Here is a 17,002-nt window from a genome sequence, read left to right as displayed (position 1 = left end):
AGGCTCTACATTTGTCCCAGGTCCTTGGAGCTCCCAGTTCTCTTTATTGGCTTTGAGAGAAACTTTCAGTGGGGCCTAGTTAGACAATAGTCCCTAATCCATCATCATTAGATGGATTATAGTAGAAGAAATCAGCCTTAGACTCCAGAGTTGCCTGTAGCTTATCTTAATGGCACAAGAGCATTGAAATTTGTGTCTCTAATTAGCCAACCATATGGTTTTGCTGCATACATGAGCCCTACCAAATGGAGTCAATCAAAGTTTATGGGCTTGTTTCCATTCAGTCCCCAGCGTCATCTGCCCTTTCCCAACTCTGTACCATTGCTGTTGCTGTTCCCTCTACCTGCAATACTCCCTCACTCCCAACCTTCCTAGTTATGCCTGTTGAAATTTTCCTATTCTTTAAGGACGAATTTCCCACCCTTCTCTTCTAAGAAGTCACCCCAAGACTTTGCCCAGAAACACTCCCTTCACTGCCCTTCCTGAGTGATACATATGTTTCTGTCTTAATGTTCCATCTAGACCATGAGTGATGTGAGTAAAAAGACAAGGTCTTAGTCATGTCTATTCCTATCCATGCCTCGCCTTCCTCCACCTTCAACTCCACATTTCATCTTTGGGTCTACCACAGTGACCTGCTCAGAAAGGCCAATCAGAAAATGCTGACGTGGAAAGCCAGAATTCAGGATGAGCAGATGATTGAAATTCTACTTTCTGCATTAGCCCATGGGAAATTAGACAGGTTTGGAATGTGTGCCATGTGGCATTCAAGTATCTAATATTGTTTTGAAGTGTTTAGAAGTCTAATATATAAAGCTCAGTCATAATTAAGACTTCAAAACTCTATAGATTCATTCCATTTACACATAGAAATTAAAAAAAAAAAACCCCACTTCAAACAAGCATGAATGTCTGCTTGAATTCGAGAAACTTGTGGATCCTGATTGTTTAAAGAAAACTTCAAAGCAGAAGGCAACTGATCAGTATTTAACTCGAAGAGTTCATTTGATTACAGGTGAGACACACAATTCCCTGTATAAATGGCAGCAAAAGCTTTGCATTGTCAATTAGAGAAAGGAACACAAATCTGGAAGTTGAATTCATACCTTATCTGATTTGAAACCTGAATTCTTTGCTGTTGAGATTTATATGAGATTAGATTTCTCTGCTTAAACACTAAATCAAACTTAACAGGAAGAGATATTGCAGATAAACAATGTTCTCTCAAACGGTGTTTTTAATATTTTCATTAAATGGAAATCTAGCTGAGCTTTTTATTGCAGACATTGATGGCTCTATAAATTTTTATGAGATATGCACTAGAATTCGTGCAACCTTATTAAGAGGGAGTGCTCCTTGCTGACTTAGGGATGCAGCATGGGTTACAAAGGTCTGAGTTAGCACCCAGGAAGGTCTGGGTTCCAGTTCCAGCCCTACTACTGACTTGAGCAAGTCTCTTCTCCTTCCTAGGTCTTGGTTTTTACATCCAGAGATAATTGATTTATGTTTTTATTTTCTTTCAGCAGACCTTGGGCAATGAAGTAAAGATAGTTAAGTTGCAGTTCTCCCACTGTTTTTTTGTTTGTTTGCTTGCTTTTTGTTTTTCTGAGACAGAGTCTCAATCTGTTTCCCAGGCTGGAGTGCAGTGGCGCGATCTTGGCTCACAGCACCCTCCGCTTCCTGTGTTCAAGTGATTCTTCTGCCTCAGCTTCCCAAGTAGCTGGGACTACAGGCCCGCGCCACCACGCCCGGATAATTTTTATATTTCTAGTAGAGATGGAGTTTCACCATATTGGCCAGGCTGGTCTTGAACTCTTGACCTCGTGATCCGCCCGGCTCGGCCTCCTGAAGTGCTGGGATTACAGGCGTGAGTCACCGTGCCCGGCCTCTCCCAGTTTCATGTTATTACTCAGTATTTCGTTTGTTCTCAACCACACCCTATAGTTTTTAAGAATACTAAAAACTTAAAGACTGACACGGCATCAATACTTTTAAAATGTCTCTGGCATTTCCTCTCTCTGGATACATTAACTTTTGCATCATTGCGACTAATCAGTATTAAAGCCCAACAAGAACATGTCGGACTTCTCTCAATTTCCTCAGTTGCATTTGTTACTACGGAGAAACATCATTGAAAGTATTGTATTAAAGCAGCATGCTTTAACTTTCTCATTCTCCACCTGTGCCTTGAATTCACTGTTTAATGCATGCCTCTGCCATGTTGTGGCAGTGAGGAATCAAGAAGATGCAGGCATCAAAGCATGCTTGGAAATTGGATTGCCAGCACTCAGAATCTGGTGAATATGCCACTAACATCAGCAGAGATCTATTTCTGTGGGCCTTGACACGATATATGATGCCATCATGTCTTGGTACCCAGCGACCGTGGCCTGGTCACCGAGATTTGGAAAAATATCCAGTTTTGACACATAGACAAGTCATCCAGATGTCAGCAGAAATTACTTACCTTTCATCCAGATAGTTTGACTTCATGTATCTGGGCCTTATTGAAGTGAGGTTTATTCAATTTGAAAGGACCATTTTGATGCTTTGTGTTGACTGGCTATCCAGAGACAGTTTCCTTTGTGGGTTTGAGTGCTGAGTTGGGAATCTCACTATAAGTGAATAACTTATGGAAACAGAAATCTCATGCCTGATGAGTTAGCCCTGCTGTTCAGAGACATGCTTCTCCATCTATCTCCTAAGCACTAACATTATTGCATTTACAGGATCTTAGTGAGATTCTCATCTGCTTCAAGAGGGGAGGTAAAGGTGAAATGATTTTCTTTTTAAAACCTGGTTTTAAAGTTGTCAAGTTGCTACAAAGTTGTCAAGGTTGGCCTGTAATATTAGCAATTTTGAGTACAAAAATAAGCAATGACATTTTATTTCCTGGAATTAGATTGACTTTGGTGATGATAAATGAACATTTTCTTTGGAATTACATATCTGCAGTTTAGACTTATAACTGTCCTTCCCCTCTAATATCTTTTCTTTTAATCAATGCTATTCTTTCAAGAACTATTAATACATTACTGAGAAAATGAGGGAATATATTCCACCTTCTCCATCTTAAAAACTTTCACGAAAAGGAAAATTGGTACCTGATACAAACACAATAAGAGAGATGACAGTCCATTTACGCTAGCCACTTCAGAAATCCGTGTCGGTTATATTTTTGTCAGTACAGCTGAAACTGCTTACTGAAGTATTGATCTGATTATTCTTTTATGGAACTTTTTGTTCTTTTATGGAACAAAATCTAAAATGTTATCTATTTTTATGTCAGAAACTCACTTGAGCTTTGTTCTGTTTTGAACTTTATAACCTACTTTAAAAATTAAATTCCTTTCCTTCTATATGTCTTGATATGGTCTGAGGCTCAAACCAACTTGATACTTATTTTTACTTTGAACAATATGAATGCAAAGTGATATTACTGCTGGTGCTATTATTTTCTTTCACTGAATTCAACAAATACTTGTACCACTAGCAAGATACCAGGCACACTGTGTGTTGTCTATGGTCTGCTGCCATATCAGCCTTAAAAAGCAGTCAGGCTCCAAGAACCTCAGGTATAGCACTTTAATTTCTAGCTCCCACCATCCCTGGGATTTGAGCACCTCCATCAGGTGATCTTCTCTGCCTTTCTAAAGACTCAAAAACTCTTTGGTTTGGATTGATTACCTTGTAGGTTATCTACAGCAACCTTCCATGTGAGTCTATATCTTCCTTCCACATCTCTGACACATGATAGCCTCTACTTATGAGATACAGAGGAACCAATGGGCCTTGGCTTTGCAGTCAGACCGACCTTGGGCTGAATCATAGACAGGCTACTCTACTTGTCTGAGCTTCAGTAAAAGAAGTATGATAACATCTTAATTCCAGGGTTGTCATGATGATTAAATGCACAATCAAGACGACTCTGGGTAAAGACTCAGGGGCCTCAGTGACAGTGCTGAGTTCTGTTCTTCCTGAAGGACAGTCTTCCTCTCCTCCTAGTTGAAGTCACTGGCTCCCAGATACTGGGACTCACCCTGTTACTCAGGAAGATTGGAGCGTCCTCAGGTCAGGCTCTTAGCGTGCTCTGCTGCTAGTTAGTTTGGCTTCTGGTCTCATCTTCATCCTGCAGGACTTGCCTTTGTCTTCATAACTTGCCTTGCATTTTAGTGTCTCCAACCCTAACCCTGTCCTGGGGCAAAGTGGCTGAGAGCCTGCTTCCGCCCGCCCTAATGCCCTCACACCAATTTCCCACTGGCCTGTGCCTTTTTGTGCCAACCTTCAGATGTCAGAGGCAAAATGCCCCACTAGCTCCCCAGACTCCCACATGCTAATTAGTCATATGTAGCAGCTTTCTGCTGCCACCCACCTCCCATTTTAAGTAGTCACCCCTTGAAAGGAGAGGTCAGAGCAAAGTTCCTCATTTCCCTCCCTTGTTCCAATACCATGGACTCCCTTAACTTTCAGGAAATATTGCTGCGACATTTCTCAGAATTAAGTTTGGGAAATATATTCATGTATTTTCAGAATAAAAGGAAACTCTGCAAAGTTAAATTGAGTATTATAAAGTGATAAGATTTTTTTTTTTTCTTCCGAGGCTAAAAATATCTGATTTCTCTTTTATGTAGTCTAAAATCCAGTGAGCGTTCACACATGTCATAAAGACCTACTGTGTGCTGGGAATTGTGTCTGCCACAGTACATGCCATGCCACAGCAAGGCATGAGCTCTGCCCTCCAGGACCTTATGTCTGGTTGGCGAGAAGGGTGACTATGTGGGAAAGTACTCAGAATCATCCCTTATGTGATAGTAGAAGTCTGTCTCATTTGGGGAGGCAGGGAACAGGATTCAAAGGAGTGAGGGGTGACTTCCACATATGGGGATAAGAAAAGGCCTCACCCTGCACACTTGCACCAGGGGCCTTATGCACTGGACTTTGGCCCTAACCACACCTTGAACTCTGCTGGGAGGCTTTTGAAAAACTGTACCTTCTCTGCATCCAACTCTTCATAGGGTCATGGCTTCTATACATGCCCAAGTTTCTCAGCTTGAACAGCTGGATAGCCAGGGCTGTCCTTTAAATGGGGCAGCAAGTTTGTTCTTCAGAGAAACAGTATGTTTTGGGAATGGTCATTTCTGAAGTGCATCTAATGCAAGGAAACAGTGTTTTCTCCCTTTTGTTTCAAGATAGGAACTGGAAATGTCAAAATATATCAGGGTGATTTTTAGAAAAATCAGTACAGTGGGCTCTCTGTATCCATGGATTCCTCATCTATGAATTAAATCAACCATGGATTGGTTGTTATTTTTAAGAACAAAACATAACAATACAACAATAAAAATGAGACAAATTGGCCAAAGTGGATTATACCTGTAATCCCAGCACTTTAGGATGCCAAGGTGGGAGGACCTCAGGAGTCCGAGATTAGCTTGGGCAACATAGGGAGACCCTGTCTCTACACAGTAATAATAATAGCAATAATAATAATAATAATAAATTAGCTGAGTATAATGGTGCATGCCTGTGGTCCCAGCTACTCAGGACGCTGAGGTGGGAGGATCCCTTAAGCCTAGAAGGTCTGTGATTGCACCACTGCACTCCAGCCAGGGCAACAGAGTGAGACCTTGTCTCAAAAAGTAAAACAAGGACATATTTTAAAATAATAAAATATATCAACTATTTACATAGCTTTACATTGTATTAGGTATTACAAATAATCTACAGATGATTTAAAGCAGGGGTGTCCAATCTTTTGGCTTCTCTGGGCCACATTGGAAGAAGAATTGTCTTGGGCCACACATAAAATACACTAACAGTAATTATAGCTGTTGAGGTAAAAATAAGAATCACACAAAAAAACCCTGAATGTTTTAAGAAAGTTTATGAATTTTTGTTGGGCTGCATTCAAAGCCATCCTGGGCCACAGGTTGGACATTCTTGATTTAAAGGATACAGGAGGGACTGAGCACAGTGCCTCATGCCTGTAATCCCAGCACTTCGGGAGGCTGAGGCGGGTGGATCATTTGAGGCCAGGAGTTCAAGTCCATCCTGGCCAACATGGTAAAACCTGTCTCTATTAAAAATACAAAAATTAGTTGGGTGTGGTGGTGCACACTTGTAATCTCAGCTTCTAAGGTGGCTAAGGCAGGAGAATCACTTGAACCCGGGAAGCAGAGGTTGCAGTGAGCCGAGATAATGCCAGTGCACTCCAGACTGGGCGACAGAGCGAGACTCTGTCTCAATAAATAAATAAATAAATAAATAAATAATATACAGAAGGATGTGCATCGGTTATGTGCAAATACTATGCCATTTTGTATCAGGTACTTGAGCATCCCCATATTTTGGTATCTATGGGAATGCTGGAACCAATCCCCCACTGGTGCTGAGGGATCAGACTGTACATCTGATTACCCAGTGTCTCCACCATGCCATTGGAGTCTGTTCCTCCAGTTACAGTTGAGAAACAAGTGAGTCTTATGGAAAGATGAGTCTGCTGTGGATATGTGTAAGAGAGGAAAAAGGCGTTCTGATGAGTGGGATAAAGATATGTGTTGGGAGCGGGGAGGTGGAAGAATGGAGAAGAAGAGGAGATAATGCAATGACAATAGCAATGAGCCCAGACTCAAACCATCTAGACTCAACTCTAGCCTCCCTATCTCTTACTATTGTGTAACCTTGGGTGAGTCTCTTAAGTTCTTTGAGTCTCAGATTCTTTTATTTAAAATGACAGAAGAAAAATTAAAGTTCTATCTCATAGGGAGGAGATGTGGAGTCATACATCTCGAGTTCCTGATACAGTACTGAGCACAATCTGTGCTCAAGAAACAGCATGGTGAGCTCTGGGACAGACAAGAAACAGCCCAGGTAGAAAAGGAGAATTTAACCTAAGTTCTCTCCAAACATTTTGGGTTTCAGAATAGCTGACAAAGTTAGAGGCAGGAAATCTAGGCAGGACAGTTAACCTCTCCTGTCCTTGGTTTTTTCATCTGCTAAATGAAGATTCTTTTTTAAAAATTGAGTTATAATTCACATACCACAAAACCCACCCTTTTGAAGTATATGATTCAGTGTTGACAGTATATTCACAGTTGGGCAATCATCCCCACAATCAATTTTAGAATATTTTCCTCAATCCAAAAGGAAATCTGTATCCATTGGCAGTCACTCCTCATTTCTACTCCCATCCCTGCAGCTCCTGGCAATCACTAATCTGCTTTCTGCCTCTATGAATTTGCCTATTCTGGACTTTTCATAGAAATGGAATTATACAATATGTGACCCTGTGTGCCTGGCTTCTTTCACTTAGCAAAGTGTTTTTAGGTTGTAATATATATTATGTCATTCCTTTTTGTGGCCAAATAGTATTCCATTTTATGGATATACTACATTTTGTTTATCTGTTTATCAATTGATGGGTATTTGGGTTATTTCCATCTTTTGGCAATTATGAGTAATGCTGCTATTAACATTCAGGTGCATGTTTTTGTGTGGACATTGCTGGGTCATTTGGTAATTCTATGTTTAAGTTTCTGAGGAACTGCCAAACTGTTTTCCAAAGCAACTGCAACATTTTACATTCCCACACTCAGTGTGTGAGGGTTGCAATTCTTCACGTCCTTACAACACTTTTTACTGTCAGTCTTATTTGATTATAGCAATCCTATTCTAGTGGGTATGAGGTAGCTAAATGGGGATTCTAATTCTTGTTCTTTTGTGAGAATTATAAAAAGATAATTATAAGGAAGATTTTAGAAAACCATAATGTGTTCACCAAGTAGAAGGTACTAGTAAGAAATAACTCTAACTTCATAGCTTGGGTTTTCCATGAATGTTCGGTTTGGGGATTTCTTTTGTGAATAGTAGGGAACTGGGTCAGGATTTAGAGGAAAGAAGTATTTTTAGGAAGATTCATTAGGCACTGGTGAAAAAATTCTGTAGCTATTTGAGAACTCAAATAGCTTTACATCAGCTGTTTGTGCATGTCAGTGTAATTGGTAAGATTCTCAAAATGACTAAAACAAAAGTAGCTTAATTTTTCCAGTGTTGTTATGAAGTGAACAATATTTAAAATCATGTCCAAAACCAGGCCCTTAATTAAATTTTCTGCTCTAGGCCCTGCCAAGCAAGTCATTGGCATATGAGAAGGCTGTGGTTTTTTTTTGTTTTTTTTTTTTTAAGACAGAGTTTCGCCCTTGTCACCCAGGCTGGAGTGCAGTGGCCTGATCTTGGCTCACTGCAACCTCCGCCTCCCGGGTTCAAGCAATTCTCCTGCCTCAGCCTCCTGAGTAGCTGGGATTACAGATGCCTGCCACCACACCTGGCTAATTTTTGTATTTTTAGTAGACACAGGGTTTCGCCATGTTGGTGAGGCTGGTCTCAAACTCCTGACCTCAGGTGATCCACCCGCCTCGGCCTCCCAAAGTGCTGGGATTACAGGTGTGAGCCACTGTGCCTGGCCAGCTTTGCTTTTTACACACTGACTGCATTGTTGGCATTGACTAGAAGTGAAGGGCTTTTGCAGCATGGTAAAGAGCTCTTCACTTTTTAAAAGCTATTCGACCTTAGGTAAGTCACTGACCCTTTTTCTTTCCACATACATTTGCTATGAATCTTAAATGAGATAATGCCTATGAAAGCACCCAGCACTAAGCCAGGGACAAAGTAAGCACTCAATAAAGGGAATAGTTTTCCTCTGGTCGTTATCAGCCTGACCAGTAGCCTATTTACCCCGGTGGACCTTGGTTAGGGCTAAACTTAGAAGGAAGGGTCTGGTCTGACAGAATATTATAATTTATTATTATATTCATTATTATTATTAATAGCTTTGTTGAGGTATAATTGACATACAGTAAACTGCACATATTTAAAGTGTACAGTTTGATAATTTTTGACACATTTATACCTCCAGGAAACCATCATCACAATAAAGATAGTGAACATATCCTTCTCCTCAAATTTTCCTTGTGCCTCCTGGTCATCCTTCACTCTTCTCCTTCCCACCCCCAGTTCCCAGGTAACCACTACCTGCTTTCTGTCGCTATCCATTAGTTTGCATTTTCTAGACTATTATGTAAATAAAATCATACAGTGTGTACAATTTTTGGTCTGGTTTCTTTCACTCAGCATAATTATTTTGAGATTCATTCATGTGGAACATATCAATAATGTGTTCCTTTTTGTTGCTTTTTTATTGTGCAGTAGTATTGTATGTTGTTTGTATGACCATACCACAATTTATTTATCCATTCATCTGTTAATGGACATCTGTAAATTTTTTAGTTTTGGACTATTACACATAAAGCTGTTACGAACATTTATATACAAGCCCTTGTGTGAACATGTGCTTTCATTTCTTTTTGATAAATACGTAGGAGTGGAATAGGTAAATCATATCATAGATGTATGTTTTTAACTTTAAGAAACTACCAAAGTTTTCCAATGTGCCTGTGCCATTTTACAGGCCCACCAATTGTGTATGAGAGCTTCATTTCCTCTACATCTGTGTAGGCATATGATATGATCAGTCTTTTATTTTAGCCATTCTAATGATGGTGTAGTTTATGTCATTTTGGTTTTAGTTTACATTTCCCCAGTGATCTTGGGCATCTCTTCATGTGCTTATTAACCATTGATATATCTTCCTCGGTGAAGTGTCTGTTCAAATCTTTTGCCCAAGTTTTTAAAAACTGGGCTGTTTGGTTTTTGTTACTGAGTTTTCAGGGCTCTTCATATGTTTAGATACAATTTCTCTACCATTTATATGGTTTTCTTCACATATATGGTTTTCTTCCTATCTGCTGCTTGTCCTTTACTTCCTTTAACAGTGTCTTTCAAAGAGTAAATGTTTCTAACTTAGATGAAGCCCAGTTTACCAATTTGATCTATTATGAATTGGGCTTTGGTGTCACATCTAACAAATCTTTGTCTAAATTGAAGTCCCGGTGGTTTTCTCCTTTAGTTTCTTCTAGAAGTTTTATATTTTTAGGTTTTACATTTAGGTCTGTGATCTATTTAATATTTGTATATAATGTGAGGTATGGGTAATCAGAGGTTTGGGGGATTTTTTGCATATCTATATCTGAGTTTTCTAGTACCATTTCTAGTACCTCTTGCTCCACTGAATTTTCTTTGCACTTTTTAAAAAATTCATTTGTCTATATATGTGTATCAGTCAGGGTTCCCCATAGAAGCAGAACCAGTAGGATATAGATATAAAGATATTTATTATGACAGATTGGCTCACACAATCATGTAGGCTGAACAGTCCCATGCTCTGCCATCTGCAAGCTGGAGGCTCAGGGGGGCCAGTGGTGCAATTCCAGCTCAAGCCCAAAGGCGTGAGAATCAGGGGAGTCAATGAGGTAAGTCTCAGTCTGAGTCCAAAGGCCTGAGAACCGAGGATGGAGGGTCAATGGTGTAAGTCTCAGTTCAAATCTGAAGGTCCAAGAACCAGGACAAGGGCAAGAGAAGATGAATGGCCCAACTCAAGTAGAAAGAGCAAATTCTCCTTTTCTCTATCTTTTGTTCATTCAGGCCCTCAAAAGATTGGATGATGCCCACCCACACTGGTGAGGGCAGATCTTCTTTACTCAGTCTACTGATTCAAATGCTAATCTCCCCTGGAAATATCCTCACAGACACATGCAGAAATAGTGTTTTACCAGCTATCTGGACATTCCTTAGCACAGTCAAGTTGACACATACAATTAACCATCACAGTATGTATCAGTGTATTTCTGGACTCTCCATTCTGTTCCACTGACCCTTACGCTGGTACTGCATTGCTTTGACTGTTGTAGCTTTATAATAACCTCAAATGAGGCCCTGTTCATCCTGTAAATTAATTTTTTTCTAAAGTTGCTCTGGTCTTTTGTATTTTCATTTGAATTTTAGGATCATATTGCCAATTTTTACAAAAACACTGATGGGATAATGATTGGGATGGTGTTGAATCTGTAGACCAATTTGAGAAGACTTGGCATCTTAACAATATTGAGTCTTCTGACCTGTGAATGAGGGCTGTATCTCCATTTATTTAAACCTTCTTTATGTCAGCAACATTTTATACTTTTCAGTGCACAGATCCTTCACTATATTATTAAACTTTTGTCTAGGTATATCATTTTAGATGCTATTGTGAATTTTTAATTTCACCACTTGATTGGTCATTGATACCAATAGAAATAAAATTGATTTTTGTATATTGATTTTGTATTCTGCAACATTGCTAAATTTACTAGTTTTAGTAGTGTGTCATCTGCAAATAAAGGCAATTTTACTTATTTTTTTTTTCCAATTTGGATGCCTTTCATTTGTTTCTTTCCTAATAATCCTGTTGAATAGAAGTGGTAAAAGCAGACATTCTTGTCTTATTCCCGATCTTAAGGAGAAAGCTTTGTCTTTCCCCTTTAAGTATGATGTTAGCTGTAGTGTTTTGTACATTGCCATCATCAGGTTGAGGAACACTTCCCTTCTATTCCTGATTTGAGTGCATCATGAAAAGATTTGCATTTTGTCATTTAGATGATTATATATATTTCCCTTTAATCAATGAATATGAGGGTATTACATTAATTGATTTTTGGATATTAAACAAATATTGCACTTCTAAGATAAACTGCACTTGATCACGGGGTATAATACTTTTTACAGTTTGCTGGATTCAGTTTGCTAGTATTTTGTTGAGAATATCTGAGCCTTTATTCATAAGGGCTCTTGATCTGCAGTTTTTCTCTCCTGTGATGTCTTTGGTTTTGGTTTCAGGGTAATATTACCCTCAAAGAATAACTTTGGAAAGTGTTCCTTCCTTCCTTCTTTCCTTCCTTCCTTCCTTATTTATTTATTTATTTTTGGAAGAGTTTCTGAAGGATTGCTGTCAATTTTTCCTTAAACATTTGGTAGAATTGAGGAGTGAAGCCATCTGGCCTTGAAATTTTCTTCCTGAGAATACTTAAAACTGCAAGTTCAATTTCATTAATGGTTATAGGGTTATTTGGGTTATATATTTCTTCTTGAGTGAGCTTTGGTACTTTGTGTCTTTCAGGAGTTTGTCTATTTCCTCTAAGTTGTCAAATTTATTGCTGCACATTGTTCCTATTATTTTCTTATAATTTCATTATCTTTAGAATCTGTAGTGATACCACCATTCTGATTTCTGCTATTGGTTAATTTGTATCTTTTATCTTTTTTTCTCATCTCTCTTGTTAGAAGTTTATCAATTTAATTGTTCTTCCCAAAGCATCCCCTTTTGGTTTCATTGATTGTCTCTACTGTTTTTCTATTTCATTGATGTTGCTGTGATCTTTATTTCCCTTTTTGTACTTTCTTTGGGTTTCATGGGCTCTTCTTTTCCTAGGTTCTTAAAGGAAAAGCTAAGGCTGTTGATTTGAGATATTTCTTTTCAAATATAAGCATTTAGTAATATAAATTTCCTTATAAGTGCTACTTTGGTATCATCACATAATTGTTATGTTTTATTCTCATTTTCATTCTGGTTAAAATATATGATCATTTTCCTTTGATTTCTTCTTTGCCCCATAAGTTACTTAGGAGTATATTACTTAGTTCTCCAAATATTTGGTTTTTTTCCAGATATGTTTCCCTTATTGATTTCAAATTCAATTTTATTGTGGTCAGAGAACAAACTTTGCATGACTTAGATTTTAAATTTATTGAGATTTTACTTATGACCCACAATATTATGTACCTTGATTAATATCTCATACGCATTTGAAAATAGTACAAATTCTGATGTTATTGGGATTATTCTGTAAATGTAAATTAGGTCAATTTAATGGCTAGTGCAGTTCAAATTTTCTATGTCTTTACTAATTTTCTGTCTACTTATTTTTTCACTTATTGAGAGAAGGGTATTGAAATCTCTGACTATGATTATGGACTTGTCTACTTCTTCTTGTAGTCCTATCATTGTTTATTTCATATATTTTGATCTTATTGCAGGCATAAAAGTTTAAAGTATTTTGTTCTCTTGATTGACAACTTTATTATGAAATGACTTATTTGTTCTTGATGATGTTTTTTCCTCTGAAATCTACTTTGTATGATATTAATACAGCGACTCTGGCCTGTGGCTAACTCTATCATTTCTTTCTTCCAGGGACAAAAACCTGAATGAGACACCCTCTACCTAGGGAGGGACTGAAATTGATCACAAAGTGTCTCCTCCAAGAAGCTGGAAGCTTGTTAGAACTATTCATGAAAAATAATTCTATGAGTGTTTTCCCTTAAGGTAAGTTACATTTCTTCAGAAGGCCAAAAAAAAAAAAGAGGTGTGGAACAGGAAGGGCCCCCTCTTAACCAAGGTCCAGAAGCCCTCTGAAGGTGAGTGACCAACCCAGGCTCCTCCTCATCTACCCCTTGATTCCTCCCGCCCAAGACGCCTTACCCTGTCCTCACCTGGCACAATCCCCACCCCAGCCTGCACCCTTTATCGATGAAACCCCCATTCCCACCCCTCTTCCATCCTCTTTCCCAAAACCAGTGCCCTTTTGTGATCTCCCTGTTGTCCTTCCAGGTTCCAAAGGCAACTTGGAAGGGAAAAGGGACCCTTCGAGAAAGTTCCAGGAAAAAAGCCACTCCCAAAAAGACTACCGCTTCAAGAAAACCTGAGGAAGGCAACAGGCCAACACTATCCAGCCACTATGACCAGCTGAATGGGAAGCTCACTCAAAATGAGCCACAGCAGGACCAAATTAGCCAGGAGACCTCCACAATCTCCAGCGTCTCCCTGGACAGCCAGTGATTTCAAGGCAAGTTCAGAGGCCTAGATCTATCTGAGAGGTCTCCAGAGATCTGGCCCCAGAGAAATAGCCAGCAGGGTCTAGAATACATTCTACACCCCACAGGGTACGCCCCATGGTGATGAAAATAAAATGAATCTGTTGTAAAATGATGTGAGTGTCTTCATGTTCTAGGATGGTGGTGAGGGAGGAAGGAGGGAAGAGGAGGTGTGTGGGAAGGGAGAGAGGTGGGTGTTGCGGGGTTGGGGCCAGAAGGACAGGTCCACAGTTAACCAGACACTGAGGCATAAGGACTAGGTTAGCACTGAGCACTGAAAACAAATTTCTTCCTTATCACTGTCTCACTAGTAAGAAAATAAAAGGCCTGGTGGTTTCGCATTTATTTGTCGGGGGGGCAGGGGTAGGTCAGCAATATCAGCATATAGATTGCCAGAACCTAGATGGTGTGATATATGTGGGATAATAGTATCAACTCTCTAAAAAGCGAGACAAATATATCACCTCTGAGCCACCTACCTCATAGTGACGTTTCTTGCATCCTGCCTATGTAAACAACTAAAGGACCTTCAAAGGGTCCAAAAATCTCATTCTACTAAAAGCTGATGACAACACCCCCCCACCCCAAGGACTGAAACAATGGTGTTTGGAGGCTACAGACCCAACAGTGATTAGCCCACTTCATTGTCAAGAAAATTTGTGAAAGAATAGTTGGCTACTCAGGGCACGGCAACAGAAGTAGCTTGCCCCTGGTGCTTTGGGGACAATTTAATAATATGTAATGCTTATGTTGGAAAAAAAGGGAAACCTGAAATCAGTGATATAAATTTCTATCTTGTGAACCTACAACTATAAAATGTAAATCCAAAGCAAACGGAATGCCAAAGTAAAGAAATACTAAAGAGCACAAATCAGTGAAATTGAAAACAAAATTATTAGGGAAAAAAATCACTGAAACAAAAAACTCTTTCTTTTTTAGTGACAGGTTCTCACTCTGTCACCCAGGCTGGAGTACAGTGGTTTGATCATGATTCACTGCAGCCTTGAACTCCTGGGCTCAAGCAGTCCTCCTTCCTCAGCCTCCTGAGTAGCAAGGACTACAGGTGCATGCCACCATGCCCAGCTAATTAAAAAAAAAAATTCTGTACAGATGGCATATGTTACCCAGGCTGTCCCCAAACTCCTGGCCTTAAGCCATCCTCTCACCTCAGTTTCCAAAATGCTGGGATTGCAGGCATGCATCACCACATCTGGCCAAAAAGCCATTTCTTTATAAAAATCAATAAAATTGACAAACCTCTGGCCAGACCAATGGAGAGAAGACACAAATTACTGATATCTTGAATGAAAGGGAGGCTATCACTATAGATGCTATAGACATTAAAGGGATGATTAGGGAATAACATGGACAACTCGATGGTCATAAATATAACAGTTTAGATAAAACAAATTCTCTGAAAGATACAAATTTAGAGAAATCACTTAAGAAGAAACAGGCAACCTAAAAAGTCATATTTATATTAAAGAAATTGAATTCATAGTTTAAATCCTTCCACAAAATAAAACTTCAAGTTCAGATGGTCTCATTGCTAAATTCTCCCAAACATTCAAAGGAGAAACAAGACTCACTCCATCACACAAATTCTTCAGAAAATAGAAGAGGTGGAAATTCTTCCAAACTCATTTTATCGTCAGTACTAACCTAATTACCAAAACTAGACAGTCATTACAATAAAGGAAAACTACAGACCAGTATTCCTCATGAACATAAATGTAAAAGTTCTCACCAAAATACTGGCAAATTAAATTCAATGATATATTAAAAGGATAATGCATCATGACCAAGTGAGGTTTATCCTGGAAATACAAGGCTGCTTCAACATTCAAAAGTCAGCCAATATAACATACTAAAGAAAAAAATCACACAGTCATATCAGTCGATGCAGAAAAAGTATTTGACAAAATCCAACACCCATTTACGATTTAAAAAAATCTTCGCAAACCAGGAATAAAAAGTAATTCCTACATCCTGATAAAGAGCATCTATAAAAATCCTAAAGTTAGTATCATACCTAATGGTGAAAGATTGAATGCTTTTCCTCTAGAATGAGAATAAGGTAAAGATGTCTGCTTTCGCCACTCCTATTCAATATCATACTTGAAATCATAGCAAGTGCAATAAGGGAAAAGAAAGAAAATGCATATACATTGGAAAAGAAGAACTAAAACTGTATTAGGAGACAGCATCACTATTGAAGTAAAAAATTCCAATGAAATCTAAAATATATCCAATGAAATCTTACACGTACTCAATTTGAGAGTCACAGTGCAAGGTCACAGTGTAAAAGGTCTTTATATAGAAATTAATTGTATTTCTATATATCAGCAATTAATATTTGAAAACTTACATTTTTATTAGCTTTACTAAAGTACAATTGACATACAAAAACTGCACGTTTAATGTATACAATTTGACGAGTTTGAACACATGTATAAACCCATGAAACCATAACCATAATCAAGGTAATAAACATATTTATCACTTCCAAAAGTTTCCTTGTGTTCCATGTGTCTTTTCAATTAATGTGGTAAAATTGTCTCACATGAGAGCTATCCTCTTAAAAACTGTAAAGTGCACAAAAGGCACTATGTTGTGCAACAAATCTCTAGAACTTATTCATCTGCATAATTGAAACTTCATACCTATTGAGCAACAATACCACTTTTCCTCCTCCTTCGGCCCCTGGCAACCATCATTCTATTCTCTGCTTCTATGGGTTTGACTATTTCTAGTACTTAAAGACCTAAAAAATGTAAATACATTTGATAGTTATGAATTGGAAGACTCACTATCATTAAAATGTCAATTGTCTGCAAACTGATCTATGGATACAGTCCCATCAAAATCACAGCGGTATTTTTTTTGTAGTTATCAACACATTGATTTTATAATTCATATAGAAAGACATAAGAAATTTTGGAAAAGAAGAACAAAGTTGGAAAAGTCATACTACCTGCTTGTAAGACTTATATAAAGCTAAAGTAAACAAACCAGTGTGATGTTGATGGAGGAACTGACCCATAGATCAACAGAAAAAAAATAGGGAACCTATAAATAGATCCACACACATATGAATAATTGATTTTTGACAAAACTTCAATGGCAATTCAATGGAGAAAGAATAGTCTTTTCAACAAATAGTACTTAAACAATCAGACATCCATATGCCAAAAAAGAA

General features: G+C 38.4%; 1 long non-coding RNA gene across 3 annotated transcripts in view; it reads left to right on the top strand.

The window, feature by feature from the left end:
• LOC103232746 (uncharacterized) overlaps positions 1-13,918 on the top strand; it is an 81,695-nt gene extending 67,777 nt beyond the window's left edge. For all 3 annotated transcript variants that reach the window (XR_012091894.1, XR_497251.3, XR_005237528.2), the window contains 2 exons: positions 13,124-13,255; positions 13,541-13,918. This is a non-coding gene — a long non-coding RNA (uncharacterized lncRNA). The remainder of the gene's footprint in view (positions 1-13,123; positions 13,256-13,540) is intronic.
• The last annotated feature ends 3,084 nt before the right edge of the window (positions 13,919-17,002 follow it).

Source organism: Chlorocebus sabaeus, chromosome X (assembly GCF_047675955.1).
Source record: "Chlorocebus sabaeus isolate Y175 chromosome X, mChlSab1.0.hap1, whole genome shotgun sequence".
NCBI classification, from domain to species: Eukaryota; Metazoa; Chordata; class Mammalia; order Primates; family Cercopithecidae; genus Chlorocebus; species Chlorocebus sabaeus.
The sequence above is the reverse complement of the archived record's forward strand: the minus strand, read 5'-3'. Positions and strand labels throughout refer to the sequence as shown.